This window comes from Diuraphis noxia, unplaced genomic scaffold, assembly GCF_037042655.1.
Source record: "Diuraphis noxia isolate RWA-SAM2 unplaced genomic scaffold, SU_Dnox_SAM2 contig0005, whole genome shotgun sequence".
NCBI lineage: Eukaryota > Metazoa > Arthropoda > Insecta > Hemiptera > Aphididae > Diuraphis > Diuraphis noxia.
Window position 1 is genome coordinate 33,968,183 of NW_028301715.1, and position 25,121 is coordinate 33,993,303.

At 30.2% G+C, this 25,121-nt stretch overlaps 1 protein-coding gene and 1 long non-coding RNA gene across 2 annotated transcripts in view; one reads left to right on the top strand and one right to left on the bottom strand.

Moving 5' to 3' along the window:
• LOC107169787 (uncharacterized) overlaps window positions 1-25,121 on the bottom strand; it is a 97,644-nt gene that overhangs the window by 63,958 nt on the left and 8,565 nt on the right. The window lies entirely within an intron of this gene.
• LOC149055223 (uncharacterized) lies at window positions 16,110-18,269 on the top strand. The gene is made up of 4 exons (XR_016192050.1): window positions 16,110-17,056; window positions 17,152-17,298; window positions 17,491-17,794; window positions 17,860-18,269. It is a non-coding gene; the product is annotated as an uncharacterized LOC149055223 (long non-coding RNA).

Here is a 25,121-nt window from a genome sequence, read left to right on the forward strand (position 1 = left end):
CTTGTAGTTTTAACAACAACGAAATTTATTTAATAGATTTTACTATTTTATCTATTGTTCTCAACCAAATAAAACTACCCGTGAAAAGAAAAAAATAACGTTCGTATTCTTCCATTTTTTTTTTTTTTATTGTAATTTTATCAATTTCTGATCAAAAACACTCTCATTAACTCCCAAAACCGCATAAGGTTTAATAATATGTCGTTATATCATACTCATTTTTATTTATTCATTTATTTAAACATAATTATGAATTCTGAATATTGACGACCATTAAATTTATTCTTTAAAATGTATTTTTTATTTATTTTATAAATAAAAAAACCCTTTACTGTGTATAAATAATAACATGATAGTCGACTAAACTACAATTAAACAAAAAAAAAAATTAGTTTTAATTCATCGGGGAAACTTAACACTATACATTAATAATAATTGGATTATATTTTATATTTCGAATATTCTTATAGCTCTGGTCATTGGATTATTCGTGAAATCGACGACGCGTTCATACTACAATTACCACGTTAATAATTTGAATATCTACTTACGATTACTGTGATTAAAAAACAATATAAATGGTTTATTGATTTAATCGATTATTACTTAATTGTGAATGAGAATTATTTTTTCAACCACTATTTAATAAATTTAATAAACATAATATACGATACAGTATCGTTTATGTCATTTGTGTTGTTATATATATATTTGTATTTTGTATTATACAAATTGTATATATTTATATGTATAATATGACACAGCTGCTATTGTATAATATGCGAAATGATGTATGGTAAAATGTATTCCCATCACTATAATAGTATTATCATTGTATACATTTGTACGCTTGTAATGTTATATTGTAAAATGGTGTTGTGCCAAGTGGCGACGAGCTGCTGTCTTATTCGTAATAGAATACCTACGGAAGAGGTGAATTCGAGGAAATGAAAAATTCTTTACTCTCGCAGACATTTATATGTATACTTTTATATTGTTGTATATTATATTATTATGTGCCGTTAAACGCGTTATATAAAACAGGTGCCGGAAAACATTTTGGCACGGTTCCGGGTTCACCTCCGTCGACATTTACATATTCGTGTCGCTTGATCCTGGTGGCGACTTCCGATCTTGCATTTTCGTCTGTCGGAACCGCAGACACCGAAGTCGCCGTGATCACCGGAGGAGATGGCCGTTCGTAGGGATGCAAGTATAAAATATAGGAGTGTTGGTTGGAGGATCATCTAGCGCGAAGGAGACTTCGATAACTTTTCAAGCGCGGTATACATGGGTACACGCATCGCGGGAGAGATGGTGAAAAAAGAGGATGGTCATTGGTCATAGGGGCACCCGTGTAGCCGATAAACCAAACCTGCATGGTCGGATTGACCTGATAATCAAATTAAACGGACTTGCACTTCCGGCACACACGCTCTGCACTACCCACACCTTCGTCTTGTGAATGTTATTATTATTAATTTATTTTTATTTTTATCAACATCATCATCGTATATTCGTTCTTATTCATTTTTTCACCACGGGTTTCGTACTATATTATACATAATATTATAAAATATTATCACAACTCAGCGCTTAGGTTTATAATACAATGATATTCCACGTACACCATCATGATATTATTATACTTACCCTATATTATAATATAATTTATACGCCGACTTCAAGGTCCTATTTTTTCTTGTTAGCGATCCGAAATCCAATCAAACTCGGGCTGTACGACATCATAATAATATTTTACGTTCATCGTAGACTTATTATAAACGAACGTACGCCAAGCGTATGATAATAGTATATATTATAATACAGGGTGTCCCGTGAATATTTATCCATTGCGATATCTCCCGAAATAATAAGGAGATATCAAAATTCTGGTTTTGTAATAAGACTCACATGAATATAAGAACTACAATTATTTCATATTTTAATTTATTTTAATTTTTGATAAAAAATTTAAAAACATATTTTTTATTTAGTCATTACCAACAAAAATCGCTTCAGCCATATTGTAGAGTTTATTTTTCTGAAAATATTGACGTTTCAAAATGTTATTTTCGTTAATTTCCCTATTTTTAATTTTACACCGTCGTGTTATCAAACATGTGAAACGCCACAGCACCACTCACGTGCTCGTACGTCCAAACAATCGATTTCAGTGTGCCTATAGTTATAATCATATTTTATTTCTTCAAGACTAGAAAAACTATTGAAAACCAGGAAATTAATGAAAATAAAATTTTAAAACGTCAATATAATCAAACTCTACAAAATGGTAAGTAATGTTTAATTTTTTAGAAAATAATTAAATAAAAAAAATGTTTACCAAAACATTAAAATAAATTTAAAAATCAAAAAATTGTAGTTGTTATCCCTGTGAGTCTTATAACAAAACTAGAATTTTAATATCTCCATTATTTCGGGAGATATCGCAATGGGTAAATCCTCGCGGGACATCCTGTACACCTACGAGTGAGTAAAAAAAAGCAAATATTTATACCATAAACATAATAGATACCTATATAGAAATATAGAAAGAGAGAACTTATAGGTGTAATATCTTTCTCGACCAGATGTGTGTGCACCGCAGACCGCAGTCTACGCACACTCCGCGCAGCCTACATTATATACACGCGCATCATCGTATCCATATACAACCCATACGTAATATATTATATTAGCAGGTGAGTTATAATATAATATTTTAATCATGTCGTCTACCGCATCGCCCGACATTTATTAATTATTACGTCGCATAATATTTCCGTTTCGTATATCATGGTACAGCTGATAAAATATACTGTATTTTATGGGCTCGTGTAAAACGGTAGATACCTATATACTTATATACATATATATCATACCACTGCAGTAACAGATGTTCGTAATCCGGTGACAACCGCGTCACACATATCGCTCGATAAATCAATTTCGTTAAAACGTATTCCCGAAATATATATAATATAGCAACACACGTTCCTTATCTCGGCCCTCTGCCGCCGAAATCACGAATCGAATCTCAAAAAATCAACGTGTATGTGCCTATAATATATATTATTATTATTATTATTATTATATGCGCAACGTGCGATCATCGTCTTCGCATCTATACGTCGAAACAGGAAACATAAATCATAATATACTTATTATCTGTGCTTCGGTAAATATTACGCGTGACGGTAACCGTCGAATACTCAATTCCGACCGCCATAAGCGAAACGAAATTAATTCATAAGATCGCTTTCCAGATTTGATTTGTCATTCTGCGGGGTTTATCATCTACGTGCATAAATCCTACCAGTGAACTAGATTTCGATCATTTCGCTACATTTACCTTACGATTACACTCACGCAAAAGCTACCTATTTGATTAGTAAACGAATTTCTATTCCAACATATTACTATTTAAGCGTGTTATATTGAAGGCATTTATTATATTGCATTTGTTGTGCCTTAATTTATCCAATTAAAACTATAGAATAAATCGTTTTTACCGATTACATTGTTCTAATAATTTCAGGAATGTTAATTATAATATGGATTGACGATAGAAAAACCTTAAATAGTTAATCATCATAGGTTATACACAATTATGATAATTTTAGCATACACATTATTACTTGTTATGTGTTTTTTTATTATGTCTGATTGTATGGATTATTATTTTAATACCTACACGAAACAATAATTGGAATGCGATTATTGCCACAAAAATATTATTTTTACCTCGAAAAAATGACATTGAAAACTACATTTTTAACCCAATTAATAATAATATATAGACGACATTATGCACTTCTGTTATAAAATCCTAAATAGGGTTTTTTTTTGTTGTATCCAAAGCTTTTAACATAAAACAATATTTACAAGTTTGGAAATTAAAACTGTTTTAAAACCTGAGCAATAAGTTATGAGTAAATATTATTAATTGACGTAAAATACGTGAATCCAATAACCTCAAACGGATATTTTTTTTATACAATATTTTGTTTTTATGTACAAACAATTAATGTCAAAAAAAATAGTAATTAAGTAATAAATAAATTGAGTCATAATAGTACTTTAGTATATATTTTAGTATAGCAGATTTCACGTTTGGTTATAAATGCATATAACTATATATAACAAATATAACTAATAACAAGTTATTCATACTTACACGTTTTAAATAAAATTTCAATTGGTCTGTAAAAAATGAATATTTTAAAATACAACAAACTTCTAAGGGAAACAAATATGTAATAACTTACGACAATTATACAGCAACAAGTAACAAATAATACTGAACAGTTTCTTTTTTTATCTACATAACGAAGTCCCACAAAAATTAAAAATATTTAATAGTTGACCTTTTTATAATGAATCTATTTTGTAATATTATTTTAACGGAAAATTAATCCGTTTTATTTCTATCTTCATACGTCCGACTAATAATTTATAAATAATGATACACTAATTAGCACACTTTCAATGTATATTCTAACATCACTAAAGGGTGGATCTGAACCCAGTTTTCATTCACTTCTTTGTCTTGTCGACAAAATTATTTATGTTAACAATTATTATGAATTTATCTTAACATAAAAACTATATTTTATCGGTAAGTGCTACCATAAAATATGAATTTTTAATGCATTTGGTTCTTTCTCAACTCCACACATAAATAATTTGTGGCCATTTAATAAATAGTGTTTTTAAAAATATTTATTTTTGGTTTACCTAGCGTTAAGCTCGTATTATTTTAAATTTTAAAGGAAGCAATAGCGTTGTACTGTATACACATTTTATTTCTGAAATAAAATAATAAGATTTAAAATCATGATTTTATTGAGTTTTCTGCGTGTATACGTTGTAAGTTGTTATTGGCGGTTTTTTCAGTAAATTGAATGTACCTATCTAAGTATTTCAACAAAAAAATTCTGCCTGAGAGATGTTTTCCTATAAATATAAAAAATTATATGACTATACTAAAGGTAAGTATAGAATTAAATATGAACACAATCAAGTAAAAAAAAAATGCATTATCTTTAACACGATGATTATTATTTTTCACCTACAATTATTCAATATACCACGATCCATTATTACCCTGATCCAAAGTGTGAAAATCGAGACGATGGTTCCTTAAATAAGCTGAAGTATGTACATCACGCTCTTCCCAGGGTATAATTTATGTCTTAACTTAATATTGAACGACGATTTTAATGCCAATTGATTACGCTAAGTGTATACAGACCGTTTTCAAACTTGTGTAGATGTGTGACGAACTTATTGGTGGTTTTTATGTCTCAAAAACTTTTGCTGAAACGCACACTCAAAACTTAACATTTGCGAATAGGTATTTAATGTATTCCGAACAACTATCGTAGGTACGCTATTCTAATAAAGTAATAGTTGTTGAAGTTGTAACAAAGATTATATACTAGTCGAAAATATATATTTGAATAATAATTATATATGTAAATAACTTCAACTCAATATAATATTATAATGTATACGTTATATCCAGTGTGTGCGTACACAAAACGACGAACTTAGAATCTATTATACGACTATACCTACTGCAACTTTTGTTCTGAAATGAAGATGATTTAGAATATCGGTACTTAACTACAGCTGATATTTATCCAACGTAACAATAAGCACTGAAAACTTTGAGATTTGGCCAAAATTCGCACTCAAGTCATAATTGTCAAAATCCTGTAACAATAGTAGCCTGTTATGGGCTTTGATTCTGAAACATTATTTTTCTGTTCATTGAAATGACTGTAAATAATATATTGTTTATATTTCGACCTTAAATAACACATAAACATTATGTCGTTATATAATCATAATATATTAGATTTTAATGTAGAATAATACGTACCTATAAATAATAATAATAATAATATACGGCTAGCGTTTATTAAAACATTTAAAACGTACTATATTAATAAACTGCGAGATATAAGCTTTTATATAATATTACGAGCAAATGCGTTTTCCTGATTATCAGCATTTTAATATTTTTAATTTATACCACGACACGCATCGCAATCTTAAGTAAATTTAATTCACACATTCCATTCGAGAATTACGTAATTGTGATGATCAAGATAATAATAATGATAATAAGGATTAACGTCTATGTAGATCGGGTGAGTGTATATAAGGGCTGATACTGAATAGTAATCAAGCCGTAATAATATTACATCCACCCGACCTCACCCTTTTCCCCATGACTAATTTCTATTACATAATTATTAAGTTCATGTTTAAGACTATTTCCAAATCTATTAGTCATTTTTTTTTTTTTTTTTTGTCCTTTGATCGTACATAATATGAAAAGCGTGTATTAACAACTAACACAAAAATAGTAAAATAATAATTTTCAGTGCACATTGAGGTAATAAATTAACAAAAATATCTATCTATATTCCACGTATAATTTTTGGTTTGACAATACAAATTAAAATTTAGATTAGAATAATGATAATTTAAATGTTATACATACAGAAAAAAACCTTTAATATTTTTTTTTAAATACCATGGGATTTTATACTTTCAAAATTAAGTTTTTATTCAGATTTGTTTTCATTAAAGGGTGAAAATAAATGATTTTCGAAAACTACATTTCACAAATGTATTTGTAATACAATTTGGTTTTTAGTTATGTTATTGAATATATTTTTATTTTTTTGTTTAATGGAAAAGATTCTTCTATCAATGTGATCTTAGCTTAAAAGACTTTACTTTAACATTTTAAATGTTACTCTATTTTCTCCATACTATTTCACATCAGTTTTGTTTTTATATAGGACGAAAATTGAATTTTCAAGTACAGCGGTTTGCCGGTTTAGCACTTAAATAATGTGTTTTAAAATGTTCTGCAGTTGAGCATTTGAAATATTACGAAAATATGAATTTTTATCGTTGTTCAATAAAATTATCTTGTAGATAAAATTAAATTTGAATTTCAAGTGTTTATGTAAATAAAATAAAACAACTATTGTTTACTGTATAGTATAGATATATACTATATTATATTATATGTATAAATATAAATCAATGTCTGTTTATTATTTTGTTGCACAGTTGCGAATTTTCTTTCACATGAACCAAGACGATGACATCAAAATTTTGCTATAAATATTTCTCAACTTTTTTTCAATAGATATTATAAAATATATATTTGGTATCTAAAGAATTTGGTTTAGAACCATTAACATCTAAACATTTGTTTGTCCATATATTTTTATTTATAAATCAATTGTTGGGCTATTGTTTGCACTGAATTCTTAAAAAAATTATTTTAAAAGTACTAGAATTTAATTCAAGAAATAATCCTCCCTTATTAGTTTGATCTTTCTTTAGTAACTTAATTTCTTATGATCTGGAGAATAATGTTTTGAACTATTGTAATAATTTATCAAATTTTGATTTTTGTATAGACTCAATAGCAAAATTAAAAAATATTTTTATGAACATTTTTTAAATTATTATAATTATTATTACACAATTTCTTTTTACTATACTTATAATTTTAAGGATATATTTTAATATGTAATATTTTACTTCTTTGGCATTATCTGTACAATATCCCTTTTTGGTAGTTAAATATAAATAAATACAATAAATTTAATCAGAGCCTTTACAAAAATGATTGCTTAATTATAACAGAAATAATATAATATCATAATAACTAATTTGATATATATCATCTTTGATGCCTCAATTTATATTCTAATAAAATATAAATATCAATAACTCGATTGGTAATTAATTTACAATGTAGATAAAGACATAACATAAAAATTAACATAAAATATATATATATACCTTATAAAGCTTTATTTTTAAGCTATCAAAACATACAGATTACCAGTTTAAAAAAAAGAAATGTTCTTTTTTATTGGAGAATATTTAATATTAAATATTAATTAAATAATATACATATATATATATATTAATATTTATTCGGGTTCTCTTTCCAATTTTAAATAGAAAATCAACTATTAGTAAAAAATGTTCACTTATTATTTATAAGCAAGTACTGAGGCCATTAATTTTATACGCAAGTCCTATATGGGACAGTTGTGCTAAAAGCCACTTAAACAAAATTCAAATTTATCAAAACAAAATACTCCGTATAATAACAGATGCTCCCTGGTTTGTACGCAACAAAGCCTTGCATAATGACTTGAAAATCCCTACTATCGATGAGCACATAAACCATATAGCAAACCGATTCTTTCACTCACTTACAAACTCAAATGGTACTGTTCACTATAACTTACACAAAAGCCCTCCAAAAATTCGTCGTCTCAAGAGAGGAAGACCCCACGACCGCAGAAAATGACAGCTACCACTAACTACCGCAATATGGATTGTATCATGCCAGAAAATTACTAGCTTAAACCTACTACTTAATATTATTTAATATTTAATTATTATACCTATCTTAATTATGTATAAATTTAAATTGTTAAAAAAAAACAAAAAAAAACTGTAAAAAATTTGTAAATATCAGTAGGCTTAGATAGCTATTCTAGCTAGGAATGCCTTAATTAATAATACAAAAAATAAAAAAAAATAAAATATTTATTAATTTTAATATTGATTTTTTATTTATATTTTAAATAATTTAATATTTATTTTTCTTTCCTCGAACTTTCTTCGATTTCAGTACTTCACGTTATATTTAATACCATACAAATATTTTTTTTTAATGAATCATAGGAACCTTATAGCAAATGAAAGCAGAAGATGTTTATAAATTTTCGGTTGCTACTCACATTACAAGTATATATAGAGATATACATGGTACAAATCTTATTATATTATGTAATTTGCATCATGTGATTTGAAAATCTATACACATTTGAATCATTTGATACATACGTAATAAACATCCATAATATACATATATATGCAATAAAAACTTATAGCATCCCGCTTGCACCGGACTCCAATTATATGTAGTTGACTTGGATAACTTTTTTTTCGTCTAATAGAACTCGAGTATTTTTTACTATTTTTTTAAGATACGTTACTACCATATAATTTTATCGTCACGTTTTATACCTTATTTTATGACTATATATATTGACATAGTAAATCACGTTTATTTTAATAGTCTCATTTTTTAAGCCTATGAAATGCACATATACCCACTAGTTCTAATTCATCGTAACATTTTCTCATGAATACGTTCTGGGGCAAAGATGAAATTAGAAATATCTTCAAAATAAGTCTCAGTATATGAACGTTCATATACAAATTCACAAGAATTTTCAAAGTAATTAAATTCAACGACACTACAGTTGTAGCACATTTCATGATTTGTAGGGATTAAAATAGCGTCGCTACACTTGGTATATACCTACATACAATGTAGCAAAATACTGAAGCGCACTAGAAGTTTATGGTTATATAGCGTAAATCGAACATTTTCATTTGTCACTACATACAACATGTTGTAACACAAATAAAAAGTATTGTGCTTAAGAAATAATAAATAATAAAATATGATGTATAGTGTATAGATTTAAAAAGATTTTTCTATTTTATAATTTATACTAATCACAAGATTATCATGAACCGGCTGCATAACATTTTACATATTACAATGACAATTTTTTTTTTTTTACTAACTAATTAAGTTAAAAATCGCAAGATGTCTGACACAATGATGTACAAATCGTTAATATACCATAAAACATTTTTTTTTTTTAGTTTTTCACAAAAAATACATGAGATACATTGCACGATACTGCAATAGACGAATAAACGAAGTGCATTAAAAAATCTCAAATCTCGCTTATTTTTTTTAAGCGCATTATAGGTAGCAACTCGATTGTAATAATTTTTAATAAAAACTAACAATATTAAATAAATGCAATATGATATTATTATAGGGGTGTCGCGGTCGTTGTTATTTATTTGTTATTTCGGTTATACCGCCTCCGACCACGATAATAATATTACAATAATAATATATTATGCACGCATATTATCATCAACCACGGGGATTATATTAAACGTGTGGTGGATTTGTATCACAGCCGAAATAGTATAATAATAATATTGTACCTACGTTAAACACCGCAACACACATAATAATATTATACGGTTAACCGGCGGTGGCGGAAACGGTGGTAAAGTCTGTCAGCGACTCCAATTTTAAAACGATTTAATAACAATATTATATATTAATAGGTAATAATCGAATGTATACACAATATACGTTATGCAGTTGGTGTTCGAATTTCCGCTATACGATAAAACAATATCGCGTGCGAGTCATCGCACTGAAAAACACATTACTGTTGTATACCATTTCTATATATTATTATTATTTTAACAATAAACTCACATTACGATATTTGGCACGAAACCGTCACACGACGGAGGCGCGAATAGGACAATGGCAGCTCGGCGGTACATATTATGTAATTATGTAATATTAGCGGCAAAACATTTAAATTTGAGATGGTTTATTTATTAAAAAATCGTTCCTACTTCGATTTGTAAAATTTAATTAATGTTTAGATATTAATATTCGTTCTACCGAACCCTGCAACTACTGGACAACGCCGGATAATACACATCTATAGTAGGTAGTAATATTATGTTATAAACTGTCGTAGGTTGTTGTTGCTGCGGTGGTATAGTGTGGTCGGTTGGAGGGATCGTTGGTGGCGGCTCAGGCAGCGGAGGAGGAGAATCGGCCGCGATGGAGGAGGAGGAGGAGGATGCAATAGCGAATATAAACTAATGAATATGATCGGCGTACTAATCAAATGGTGGTCAAAAGCGATCTCAATCAAACGTCTTATAGTGTATTTTTTACTACCTACCTACGTTACAAATGCACAACGGCAGTAATAATAAACCGTTACGTAAAAAGGTAACCGACGGCGGTGTGACAGCGTATAGGTAACGCTCACAGCGGCACGCAATACTGGATTACGGGTGTAACGAGCATGATGTGACCGTAGGCGCACTACACGTATACAAAGGTAACGGCAGACGATTCGATTTTCGGTAACGCACGAGTACACGACGAACAGCCTGCGAAGATCAGCGGAAAACGAAAGGCGTATATATACGGCTCGCGTTTAATTTTCGCGACGGTGAGTAAGTCACGATAATATGCAGTGGCCACATACAACAAAGAACATCAAAATCAAAACGTCTCGTCATCCAATGCTGGCGATAGGTGTCTTGAAGTTCCGCACAAAATAATGAGTGATATATAGCACCCAATCCGACGTTCAAATGGTATTTTATATTGGCGGTCGCGCGAACAACGATAAGAACTGTACAAAAGCGTAGTGACGCTGACGAAGACGGACAGCTTCCGGACAGAGTATATAACAGAAACGCTAACAAACAATAGAGAGTTTTTGCACAACACCGGTTAAAAATTACGTTAACGTTATCTACCAAAACATGTTTGTGCGCATGCGCTCCGAATATCGGTTTGGTTATTTGATTATCGTAATCGGTTATTTTTAATCATATAACAGGTACGGTAAATTAATTTATCGCGTTAAATGATCGGCTAAAAAATACACTGATTATCAAAAGTTTATAAATATTCTTATAATGTCTTTGGTAAACTAATGACCAGTGACCACATTTAATTTTATTAAATTAAAAAATTAAAGTAATATAGTATGAACTCTTCGAGTAAAAAGGAACGTTTAAGATTCAGTACGGGAGATGACTTAGTCTTTTACGGGAAGTCTTATGTCATAATCCGTAAAATGATTCTGGACAATGGTCCATCATTAAAAAAAATATTATTCTGTGGTCAAATAAGCAATTTACTCTTCGAGCGATAAAAGAACACGTTGAGTATTTGTTGAAAATTTGGGCAAAAGAAGACAGTGCTAATTTGAAAAAGTAATTCATAATCATATTCATAGGCGCAGTAAGGGGGGGGGAGCGATTAAGCGATATTTTTTTAATAGATTAAATAGATTTTACTTGAAGCTTGTTAAAATTATTGAGACCATTTTATTAACAACCAACAAAATAATTTATTGATGTTTATTTTTTAACGCGTCTATTGTAGCTTATCAGTTACAATTTATAATATTCATATTGAATAAAAATATAAAAATATAAATGTATAAATAAAAATGTGAACAACACGTAATTAAATAATTACAACATTGTAATGATAAATATTTATTTAAATATGATATCGACTATCGGGTACCGTATTTATATAGGTAGGTACGACATTTACGGTAATGCAAAAACTATAGTTTTACTTATTACGCTATTTCTCATTTAACGGAACGTTATTTTTACCGTAAAGTTTAGCGTATCTTTGCAAAAACTCTCTATTAATCGTTAAGGCGCATTCAAACATAAAGCGGGCTGCCCACGCGGTCTCAGTAAAATAATACAACCGCGGATCACTGACCGCTGCGGTCTGCGTACGCGTCGGATCAGGCAGTCTGCTCTCTATTTGACCGTGCCTTTAATGCAATATTATATTACTAATATAGTGTGATGTGGCCACACGCGCGGGCACAGGCACGATCACGCAAACTGTGGCCAATGTATTCTGTAAGTGCTTAAACGATGTCTGTCTGCGACGCGTCACCTATAATAGCTGAACATTTTGATTATTTCGGCGGTGGAAGCTTGACGGATATTTTTGATACCAATGTATGCCGACCATGCGGTGGCATGTCACCGTGCTTATGTATATATTTATATACTAGTTATCCCACACGTGTCGTTGCTTGTACCAAACATTTTTTTTTTTTTACAAATATATATTTTGTTAAAAGCAATTATAATTCATATTTTTACTAAATATAATAGTTACATAATATTAGGTTTTCAATACGACAATCATTTAAAAAAATATTAATTACTTCTAATTTAATTGTTTTTTTCTGAGATTTTAAAATATAATTTCTAAAATAATTTTAGTTTAAAATAATTAATTATAATCAAACACATTTAATATAGTTACCCAAGTAAAATTGTATGATTATGTATTTCATTATTTTCTTTCTTTCAATTTTATAGTTTAAGCAGTAAACTTAAAGACCCTAAATCGGATCTTCAAATAAATTACGATGATAAGTACGGCAACTGATATTTATACTCTCAAAAAATCATTTTTTAAACAATATTGCAAAACTATAAATCTAAAATCTACAGGTAACACTGCCGAATAGATTTGCCTAAGAGCTTGTGCTAATAGTAGATATTTAAGAGCAATTACAACTTTGGAAGATGTTAACCAAATATTACATAGGTACACCACGGAACGAAATAAACAATTTCTATCACTTGCCATATGAGAATTAATTATTATTATTCCGTTTCGTTTCCGTTAAGTGCTGTGCGGTGTAGGCGAAACTGTGAAATCGTAAATAATAATGTTTTTATTAGAAAATGCTGACGACGACACAGCAATATTGCAGCAGACGTAGGAGTAATAGGGGTTGTAAAGATGTGCGTGTGGGCACGGCAAGCAACGCGCGTCGCTATGTAACAATACGGCAAACTTTATACTTCTAATGACTAATTAAATAATTGATATTTTTGACTTTTATCTATTGATAGCTCATCTGCATAGCGTGTGCTTGCGCTAGAAAAAGAAATCGTGAAAATCTGTCCAGTAGAACTTCAGATATTATAATAATATGGACTTCGATATTCTCCCACTCAGACCCGCAGAATGACAGTGTGATCGGCCGAGGAAAGTGTTGTAGGCGGTCGCTATCGCGCTTGTACTTTGGTACTGGCTCGATATGCTTACCGATTCGTTGTTTCGTATCATCTGCAATTGGATTAATTCCAACGCTTAATTATTATTATTTTTCTTTATCGTCGGTTTATACATATTAAGGTCCAAACACACGATCGTACATTGTGCGACGTTCGAAGTGAGCTCACTCGAACGCGAACGATTACACATGAGCATTCGGATGAATTCTGTTTGTTCGTGTGGATGGACAAAAATTATGAGCTCGCGGTATTCCATTGAACATGACAAAAATACCGACAGTGATTGGCTCGCCATGCGAGTCTATTGGACCTATTCGGCGAATGCTGACGAATACTTCCGAATGCTCGTGAACGTCTTCTACACGCTCGCATGATGAGTCGCACACGCGCGTGCGCGAGCATTCGCTAGTTTTGTTCGCTCGATCGCTCGTGTGTATGCTCCTTTACAATAACAATATGTTTGTTATTTGTCCTTTTATTTATAATATTAAGTTCGCACATCAGCGCCATTCGACGACAATATGAAGCGTAATAAACGTGTAATGGTCGACGAGATAATATTATTGTTCCTAACGACCAGTGGCGTAACTTCAAGATTTGGGTCCATCGTCCAGGTATATATTATATTAAGAAGATCCGGGGGAGGGTATTCGCCTTACTAGTATTATAAATATTATAATATTCACCTTATGAATAAATAAAAAAAAAAAAAATGTTTTGTTTAATAGTACCTATATTATAATAGAAAAATATAGGCAGTTTTAAATTTTTATTGATAATTAATAGAAAAATTTTTTTTATTTCTTTGGGCCCCTGTATACGAACGGGCCCTGGTGCGACCGCCCCCTCTGATCCCTCTTAGTTACGTCACTGCTATAACGACTCATATGTATCGTTAATATTGGTCGTTTGCATACATCGCAATCAGTATCCTACGTCGATATCGTGCACAGTTTTGTGCCACTTGTAGACGACCGTTGCTCATGAATAGTGTTTGCAGGCAAATCTGCTGCAGGTCTTGTCCGTCTGCGGTCTAGCCATCGTCGTCGTTTCAGTGCTAATCTTGTGCGCGCCTGTCCGTTGAATAAAACGCGTGATGTTTAGGTATAAATGGTATAATATAATAATATTCATCGCGCCGGTGAGAACGTCGGTCATCGTGTAATTATGTGCCGTACCACCAGTGGTGGACCTGTGGGGGGGGGGGGGGGTCAGCTGACCCACAGTTTTTTATTTCATTATTATATGGCCCCTATTTTACAAATTTGAATATCATAATATTATATACAAATATAAATATATAATATAATTGTCAAAATATTATTTTTTTGTTATACTGTAATTACTATAGTATAGTCATGAACCCATATAGGTAGTATTATAAATGTATAAATTATAATAATATGGTCATTAATTATTATAATTACATGCTGGGCATGCAAACTTGCAAACCGGCGGTGTCCGATGTTGCGGGTAATGTTTCAGTAAACAGCCAAATGAAGTTTAAAAATATATATGTCGAAGCGAAATTTCTTTCTTCATGGCGCGTTGTATTGGAAAAGTGGTGGTTATCGTCTATCGGTGTTGTGCCGAGACGCGCTTTGGCTGTCTTGTTGTTTATATTTTTGTTTTATCTTATTTGTATATAAATATAAATATCGAATATAAATATAAAATCGTTATTAACAATAATTTTTTTTCTGTGCAATCATCCTTATCGAGAGTAAAATATATTATACAATAAGGTATATTTATGTTTTCTTAACAATAACACGTTTTATTTTTGCCATTCATCAATCGGTCGAGTGTCTTGTGCAGTCGTTTTTCTTTCATTCATTTTTGCTTCTATAATGGAACCTCGAGTGAAAAAAATTAAAATGTCTGGCGGAGCAAGACGTTTAATTAAAGAAAAAGAAAAGACTGTTAAAGGCAATCAAAATATACTGTTGTTTCTAAAAGCAAATAACACACTGAAAAAAATAATTATATTAACTGTTTTTATTTAAGTTTATAAAATGTATTTAAATACCTATGTAAACTAGTTAGTTACTTATGTTGATTTCAGTGTATTAAAATAATTAAGTAAATCGTAGACTAACGCTATTGGTTTTGGATTTACTAGTTGTTTTATTTATTATTATTATTAAATGTTTATTTACACAAGTGGCCCCTCGTGAGATGGGCTGACCCATAATACTAAAATCCTGGGTAGGCCACTGCATACCACATAATAGTATTATTGTTATCTGGTGGATATATATTATACGCATATAATAACAAGTGTAGTTGTATGGTATTTAGTGCCGCCGTCGCGTTCATTTATTATAATTTATAATATATTTATATGATGCATAACGGTCAATGGAAATCGCGTCCGTCGCGCAGTCTCCGAGACTACAATCGACATATTATTTATAATCCGGAATACGCAGCAGACGAAAGTTATCGTCGTCACTGCCGTACTCGAAATTGACCGATGTTTGTGTTTACCCGTAGACCGTAACATGCACCGTGTTTGTCATTATTTTTAATTATTGATTATTATTACTGTTACGCTGGCCTGATGAGTCATATCCACAGTGACATTTTTTTTTTGTACAGCTATAACATTATTGCTCACTAGTCACTAAAGCTTGCACAATTGCAAATAACATTTGACCGGGTACTATATTATCGTTCGTCGTGTTTATCGTTGATTTTTGTGCGCACAACGTTGAGGACATCCGTCATCGGACAGCAGGATGACAAATCGTTTTTATTTTGACATTTCCGTGCTGTATGCCGCCGTTACTGTGGTCGTCTCCGGGAAATACTAGCCCGTTTGGTTTTTTTATCCTTAGTTTTGCGTAACCGTTCGTCACTGTCCGCATATGGCATAGGTACCGAATTCATCTATCGTTACTTTTGTAACGTGTATTGTATGTCGTTGCGACGTTACACCGCTATTATAGTGTTAACAGTTACACAGTATCTTACGTGATTGCGGCAAGTGTGATTAGTGCGCGCGATTTCTGTTGTGATTCTGTGATCATGCTGTTCCGTCGAAATACTTCCGATGCGACAAAAAACAAACTGTTTTATTTTTTGTCGCGTTTATCAGATTCCTGTAAGACACGGCATTATGATGCAGCATGCATCATGCACCTAACCTAACCGATGAATAAAATATGCGTCAAACTTTACGTATATAGTACCAGTGGCATAACCAGAAAATTGGTGGCCTGACTGCCCTAGGACCATAGGAGACAGAAACAATCTTCAACACAGAAATTAAATTTGAACATATCTACAAGTATAAATTATTAAATAGTGATTTATGATATAATATTAAATATTTTATTATTTTATTACTTATTAATTAATAAAAACGTTGATATAATATTATAGTGACACAATATGATAAGAGTTTATTATTATATAATAGTAAAAAATAAATTTCGAGCCTACAATACCCACTACGAAGCCTATATGATATTGGCTGCCTTAGAAACAATATTCTTAGAATTGATGTGCTGCAATCACTGAGTAAAAAAGGTATGATAATTTATTTTTTTAACTTATAGCCCGCTTGAAAAACCATTAACGTATACAGGGTGTCACGTGAGGATTCACCTATTTAAATAAATACCTAATATTAAATATTATATTAAAAATCCTATTAAAAAAAGTAAGAAAAAAAAAATGTATAATATAATATAATTTAAATATTTTTATTATATTGTTTAGAGGGGTCGCGGGCCGCGATAAATTTCATTTCTGAGGGACGACGAACGTGTGCGTTCCACGATCCGATTTGATTTGAAATACTCCGGTGTATTATAATAATATAGGCCCCCGCCGACCGCGATCCACATACCTATGTATACCATGTATATGGTATACGAACGTCGTGCGTTGCAATTCTGCTGGACCGGACTCGGAAATCGAATCACGCACACGGCCGAGCGCAATTCACATCGTCCATACGGTTCGTTTAGCTGGATGCGTCGTGCACGTGTGCAAACTCGCATCTCCTCAGTAACTAATTGCAGTGAGTGCCGACGCGACGATGAGTATAATATTTCGGTATATATATATGTATTTTAATATATATAGGTGTATTATATGAGCCAAAGAAAACAAATAAAACAAATCGGAGCACTTACGGACACCGTCGCGCTAAAATGTTCACGCTGCTCATCACCTGCAGCTCGTCCGGACACGAAACGGTGTCTAAACGTCAAGATAATATTATATTATGACTTATGGCTTATGAGTAAGGCTGTAAATTTATACAGTAAACACATATTATAACATAGCTTTATCAATACAAAATTTGAATTAAGTGGTGCCGTTGGATTCAATTTTTAATATTATAACTATATGTATTTTTTTTCTTTTGCTTTTTATCTTAGTAATTTATGTTTTACAAAGTTACAAATTTATATACATTTTCGTAAGCGAAGAAAATTGTTAAAAATATAGTTTATTTTTTTATTTTTAATATATGCAACTTGATAGATTTTTTTTAATTTTGTATTTTGACTATTAATGCACTTTTCTGGGTTCATAGAGCATCCTATACTACAGTTCTTTAAGATTCTAATGCATTTTTCAAGTTGAGAAATGCATTTCTGATATTTATAGTACATTTTATTTTGCATTTTTTGAGATCTTAAATTCAAAGATTTTATCTTTAAATCCACAACACTAGTTATGATTTATGAGTTATGAGTTGACGTATAAACGCGACGCATGGGTCGTACAGATTTTTGAATAATTAGACTATTGTGGTTTGAAATGCGTTGTCTATATCATTTCACGTTATCAAAATTTAAACATAAACGATGATAAAAGCTGGAGACTACAATACGTATTTTGACGTTTTCAAAACCCATCACGAAAAGACAGTCCGAACATTTATATGGTTGACGTTTTGCTAGCGATTATATAGGCGTTATTGTCAAAAGTGACATTTATAATAATACGATGGATGAAATATAATCGGTGAAAACTCTATACGAAGAGAATTTCAGGATTTATAAAATAAACTTCACGTAAGTAAATATTGTTCATGATTTCGAATAGTACCTCTTTCAGATATATCTGAATATATATAATAATGATATTAACTAATATAGTAATATGATATGTGTATATCAGCTGTCACAATGAAACATTTAGAGCGATCGTAAAGTATATAGTTGAAAATGTGATTACATATTATGTAAAAACGAAAAAATTGCATCACATATATAATAAAGTATTACAGTGGCAATAGATTATTATTATTTATATGTCTCGGAGAAAATACAAAATATAATACAACGCGTGCCTATATAATAATATAGAATTGTTGAGTATGCAGTGGAGAAGTGTGTGGAGTAATAAATGCACATACGTATAATACAATACATATATTTTTTTTATGTATGTATATATATATATAAAAGGTCTTATAATACAAATATGATATTCGTAGGTAAGTACTTGGTTTTTGCTGCATCGATATACATGAACTTCTGACAACCTGGAGACCGAACTAATGAAATTTCCGTATCGTTGAACTTCTCATCAACAGTGGTAACTACCGCCACTACATGGACCACTCTATATAAATATAATATAATATATACTATAAGCCAACACTGCTGCCGCTGTTGCGAGGTCGTTGACGATGGACGACCGTGGTAGAGGTTTACGTGACGTTGCGGCGGGCGTAGTCTTTGCATAATATAATATTATATACCACCCCTAACGGTTCTACGCAACCGTCTCACACCTCACACCACTTCTCTTTCTTTTCTCTATGTCTCTCTCTCTCCACCTCTTTCTGTCCCTCTCCGTATGAAAACTTTTAACATTTCATAAAAAAAAAAAACATCACGTCGTGTCACATACATATTTTAACATATATTATGTATATACATAATGTAATCTAATTATACACGCTCAACAATTTTGAATTTGATTTGACCGATAAATCGATGGAGTGTAAAGAATTTTTTGTGTAATATGAAATCGATAAAAAGTATGACATATACTTATATATATACATATACTTATGACACATATGTTTGTGTGTGGAGTACTGCAGCCTGTTAGAATATATTTGATAAACATTTTCACATTTCAGTGTTTTATCTTATCAGTTTTAAATTTGACATGAGTTCGATTACTTTATTACAATAATTATCACATATAGAATCGTGGACTATGAACAATATTTGAATACAACAATTAACATTCATACCCGTTGTATTGGTTATTCTATTAACATAATTATTTAGCCAACGTTATATTATTTCCTCGATCGCTCATACTATGAAAGACAATTACATAAAGCTGGCTGAACCCACGTGTGTGTACCTAAACAATACAATCTATATATTATTAATTAACATTTTAATAGGTATTAATAATATGATTTTTTCGTTAAACCACAGACACGCGCTGGGTTCTAATTTCGATAAATTATTATATTTGCAAGTTGATGATACAGAAGTTTATTTACAAATATTGCAGCCATCAGATTAGATTATAAGCAAGCAAGATCAATAATTGAATTAACCCTGAAAGCACTCTAATCAAGTAAAATGGAATTCTCTCAAACTTTCAATAACATAGGTACAGCAATTCATTGATTTCAACAAATATTAAACACATCGCGACTATCGTATAGTATAATCATATAATCATATAATATTACGTCTTGTGTCTTATGTACACCATATGTGTAATATGTTACCACGAAATGCACAAACGCTTCTTTCGAGGTTGCGCCTCAATAATACATCGGCTTAGTTGCTTAGAACAATATATATATGTGTGTGTGTGTGTGTGTGTGTGTGCGCGCGCGCGCGCGCGCGTATTTAACGTTTTCATGTGTGTCTTTTAGTTTTGGTTACGTACCACAGTTTGCGCTCTGTTGGTTTTATATACACATAAACTCAGACTTTGTAGTGTGCACATTATTATACTGATGATGCTGATGTCTCGAAGTATCAAGACCGGATTAAGCACCTATTGGGCCTCGGGGCTTAAATTTTATGTGGGCCATTTTGACAAAACATGCTTTACAAATCCATTCATTATAATAATATTGTAAAAATAAAATTGTTAATAAAAACTAGTAGGTATATAACAAATTTGCAAATAAAATACTTATGTACCTAATAAAAATATTTAATTTTTAATAGTTGATAAAACAGAATTTTTTTAAATGCATTGCTTAAAAATTATAACATATCAATTATTTCAATCTTGTTTATTAAAAAGATAATTTCTTCTTCAACAAATGACCAAGTTAAAGGTTTAAAATATTATTCATTTATAAATATATTATATAGGTACTAAGTTTAGTTTCAAAAATTTTAAGCTTTGAAAATAACATATAATATTGATGTGGGTATTCCATAATAAATTAATAACTATAATAACAGTAAAATGCACGAACTAAGATATATATTTTTCTTAGTTCGTGATAAAATGCGTCTTTTCTACCATATAGTACTTTTGTAGGTATTTAATATTTAGTTATTTTTATCGATAAAAAAATTGTTTGGGGCCCTTTCACTTCGGTACTCGAGAGGACCCCGGCTAGACCCCCTTTAAATGTTTAAAATATATGTTACATCGTACATAAAAAGGCCCCATATCATCACCCATATTTTAAGTTTCATTTACAGATGCAAATCAAATCTTCTATATATAGATAATGCTGCAGTGTTTTATCATTTATATTTTAATACATAAATTCTGGATTCAGTACTCTGCAGGCTGCAATATCTTACGGTCTACGAGGTAAAAATCTGCTATGACATATGTCATTAATAAATTAGGCGATTAGCACCACTGACAACCACAATAATATAAAAATGTATCAAGTTGCAGATATATTATAATTTATAGGTAAGTTGTAAGTAAATACACAGTATATGATGTACCGTACTACCGTATATATACACGCTGCAGGCAAGTAAATAGACAACATGATATTTTATATTATAAAATTCACCCAAATGTAATTGTACCTGCAGAAATCCAAGTATACGTAAACGTGGTACGACGGTGTAGATAAATAACAATAGTGATTCGAAATAATACGTTTTTGGCGCCGTAGCTGAGCTGTCGACGTGCAACAATGCTGTAGGATAGTGAAAACATAATAACAGAAATATTATGATACACGGCCACGGTGAGCCGACAATAATTCATTTATCATACAATGAACATTGCTCATATTATACTTATTATATTATATTAATATATCGCATGTTTGTATAGAACACACGATATTGCATACCTATCTATGTTCAAACACGTTTATTAGTCATTTTCATTACATTTTGAGTGTAGTCCATCTATACAGTCTTTCTACACACACACACATTCATGTGGAAAAATCATCACCACTGTTAAACGATTGTTAAAAACATAAACAATACATTTGTATAGTCTTGTCTGTCTAGCCTCTTAGGGCTCTCTTTGTTTCGTCTACGTCTTAGTTTATACTATTTCAATATAAAGTCATATATATAGGAGTAGTAATAGTGTAGTATTGTAATAGTAGTAATAATAGTCACACTATTGCTACTGAACCGAAAAGTGACGGCGCACAACGTGTGTTTCATCAATCAGCTTCCGAATTTGATTTCGGCACACGCACAACGCCGCATGACACTCATCTGTACCGTATATATTTATATACTTAATATACACTTATATACGTAGATAGATACATACATACATACATACATACATACATACATACATACATACATACATACACACATACATACATACATACATACATACATACATACATACATACATACATACATACATAGGTGCGTTATACACTATACAGGTTTTACTTGTGGCTTGTTGTATATTGCTACTGCATCAATGTGAATTTCACACATCTGTTGTTCTTTACGACCGCATACAAAATGCAAGCGCGTGCGCACACGCTCATAAATATTATAATATACGACGTACGTGGAATTATGTGGACTAATATGGAATAGCTGTCATGTCACAAGACACGTCTTCAGTGAAAATATGATAATCAGAAGATGATTCTGAAAGTGCATAATTTTTTTTCACAGAATCCTATACTGAAGTATATATATTATAATAGCCTGCTTATAATATTGTATTGTATATTATTATCATAACTACTATGAAACATGATAATTTTACGCATGTCACCTGCTTCGTGTAGTATCACACGCAGGACCATAATCATAAATCGTAATAATAATAATAATAATAATAACAATATAATCATATAACACGTAATAATAATATTATAAATGTCTCTAGGGTGTTATACAGCCGTCTCCGATCATCACCACCCCTCCCCCACCACACACACACACACACAACAACTGACTTCCGTGGTGTGAAATTCGATAGATCGACACCAAATGTTAACGCAGATACCTATTTGCGTGTCAGTAATCAGAAGGTGCCACGGTGACGATTCTATTGCAATTGGAGGGTGTTGGTTCGCGTGCAGTCAATACTGAATTATAATAATATGCATATTTCTTTTTTCGTTACAACTATAAGCTATTGTGTAGTACCTATGGGTTTAACTTTAGTTCCGGTTTTTTTTAATCAAATATATATACACACATAATGCTGCGATGTATAAACGTTGAACTTATATATAAAATTGCAATATTGTATGTACAGTATTTTATTGCACTAACTGTAAATATTCTGTAAATAAATCATAAACTAACTGTTATTTTAACATACTGTACTACAACTGTACTACAGCTTACATAATTCTAAAAAAAGACACAGGTTTTCTTTTTTTATCTCAGTTACTAGTTTTAAAACCACATACTAGCTATGATTAAACTAATACACTTCGGTCGTCATTAAAGATTAATCGTATTTTGAAAAACTAAAACATTTAAATCATCTGGGTTTTTTCGATTTCACGGGAAATTAATTGTTTATTATGTTTATTCTGTCAAATATTTGTGTATGTTATTTAATATTTATATATATTTCCCCAATAAGCTCTTTAAATCTGGTGTCATTGTAAAAATTGAAGATTATAAATTTATAAAAATCTTTTCAGTGTCGATATAGATAATATTTTTATTGATTAAAATATTTTTTATTTAATTATTAGGTGTTTATAGTATTATTTAGCACTAAATTCAATTAAATTAAAATAAATAACACTAAATTAAAAAAACATTATTTATACATCGCATAAATATAATTCTATTGTGTAAACAAAACATTTAATATACTTAATAATTTCGTTTAAAATAATTTAAATTGTTAGTAAATTATGTTGATGCATATTATTTGTGCACAAATTTAGATTCCATGTGGATAACGCATATTGGAAAGTACTATTTTTTATTGACTATATTATATTATCTTTTTAGAAGAACATTTTTTTAAAGTTTTATATAGTCATCTAAATCAATTAAAAAAATGAACATGTAGATGGTGTTATAGAGAGGTAATTTTAAACTTTTCCAACCAATTTCAAATAAAAATAACAAAATAAAAGTCAAAATGTATGGGAGCATCAGATGTTAGTAAAATTAATTTTAATAAACTCGCAAAATTATGTTTTAATCTAACTCAATATGAAATTTAAATATTTATAATTATTATCAACAATGTTAAAATATTTAGTATTATTATGTAATATTCTAAATTTTAATAATGAATAATTGTTGAAATATGATATATTTTTATAAAATGTCGATTAGAGTATTTTAACAACGATTTATTTAAAAAATACTTTTAGTGTTATATATGCATATAAATACTTCTAGTAATAATATACAATTATATATTTATACTGTATTCATGTATTTACATAATATTATGTAAATACAAAATAAGTTTAAACATATAAAAGCGTTGGGAATCATTCATAATTTATTTTTTTGAAAACGCTGAGTCTATCAAACTTCCTATATTATATAACTGTAGTGTAAAATATGTATGTAGATATTCAAATATTATATAATTATTGGAATGATCATTTGTTCCAGAATTTTTTTTTATTATTTAATACGAAATATACAACTACCTATACAATTAAGCAAAACAAGTATTAGTGATGAGGAGGTTTATAGAACATGAAAAATATGGCACGATATAGGACCCCCTCCAATTTTCAGATTTCAAAGAAAAATTGTAATAAATTAAATATTTGTAAAATAAAGTGTATTTGAAAAAAATATTATCATTTTTATTTTTGAAATAATATTGCTTGAATGTAACATAAACATAATTTAAAACGTATTCATTATGTTTAAATAAATGGTTACATTACATTAGATAACGGTAAAATAAAATTAATAATATGTAAATACATTGTCCAGAATTTT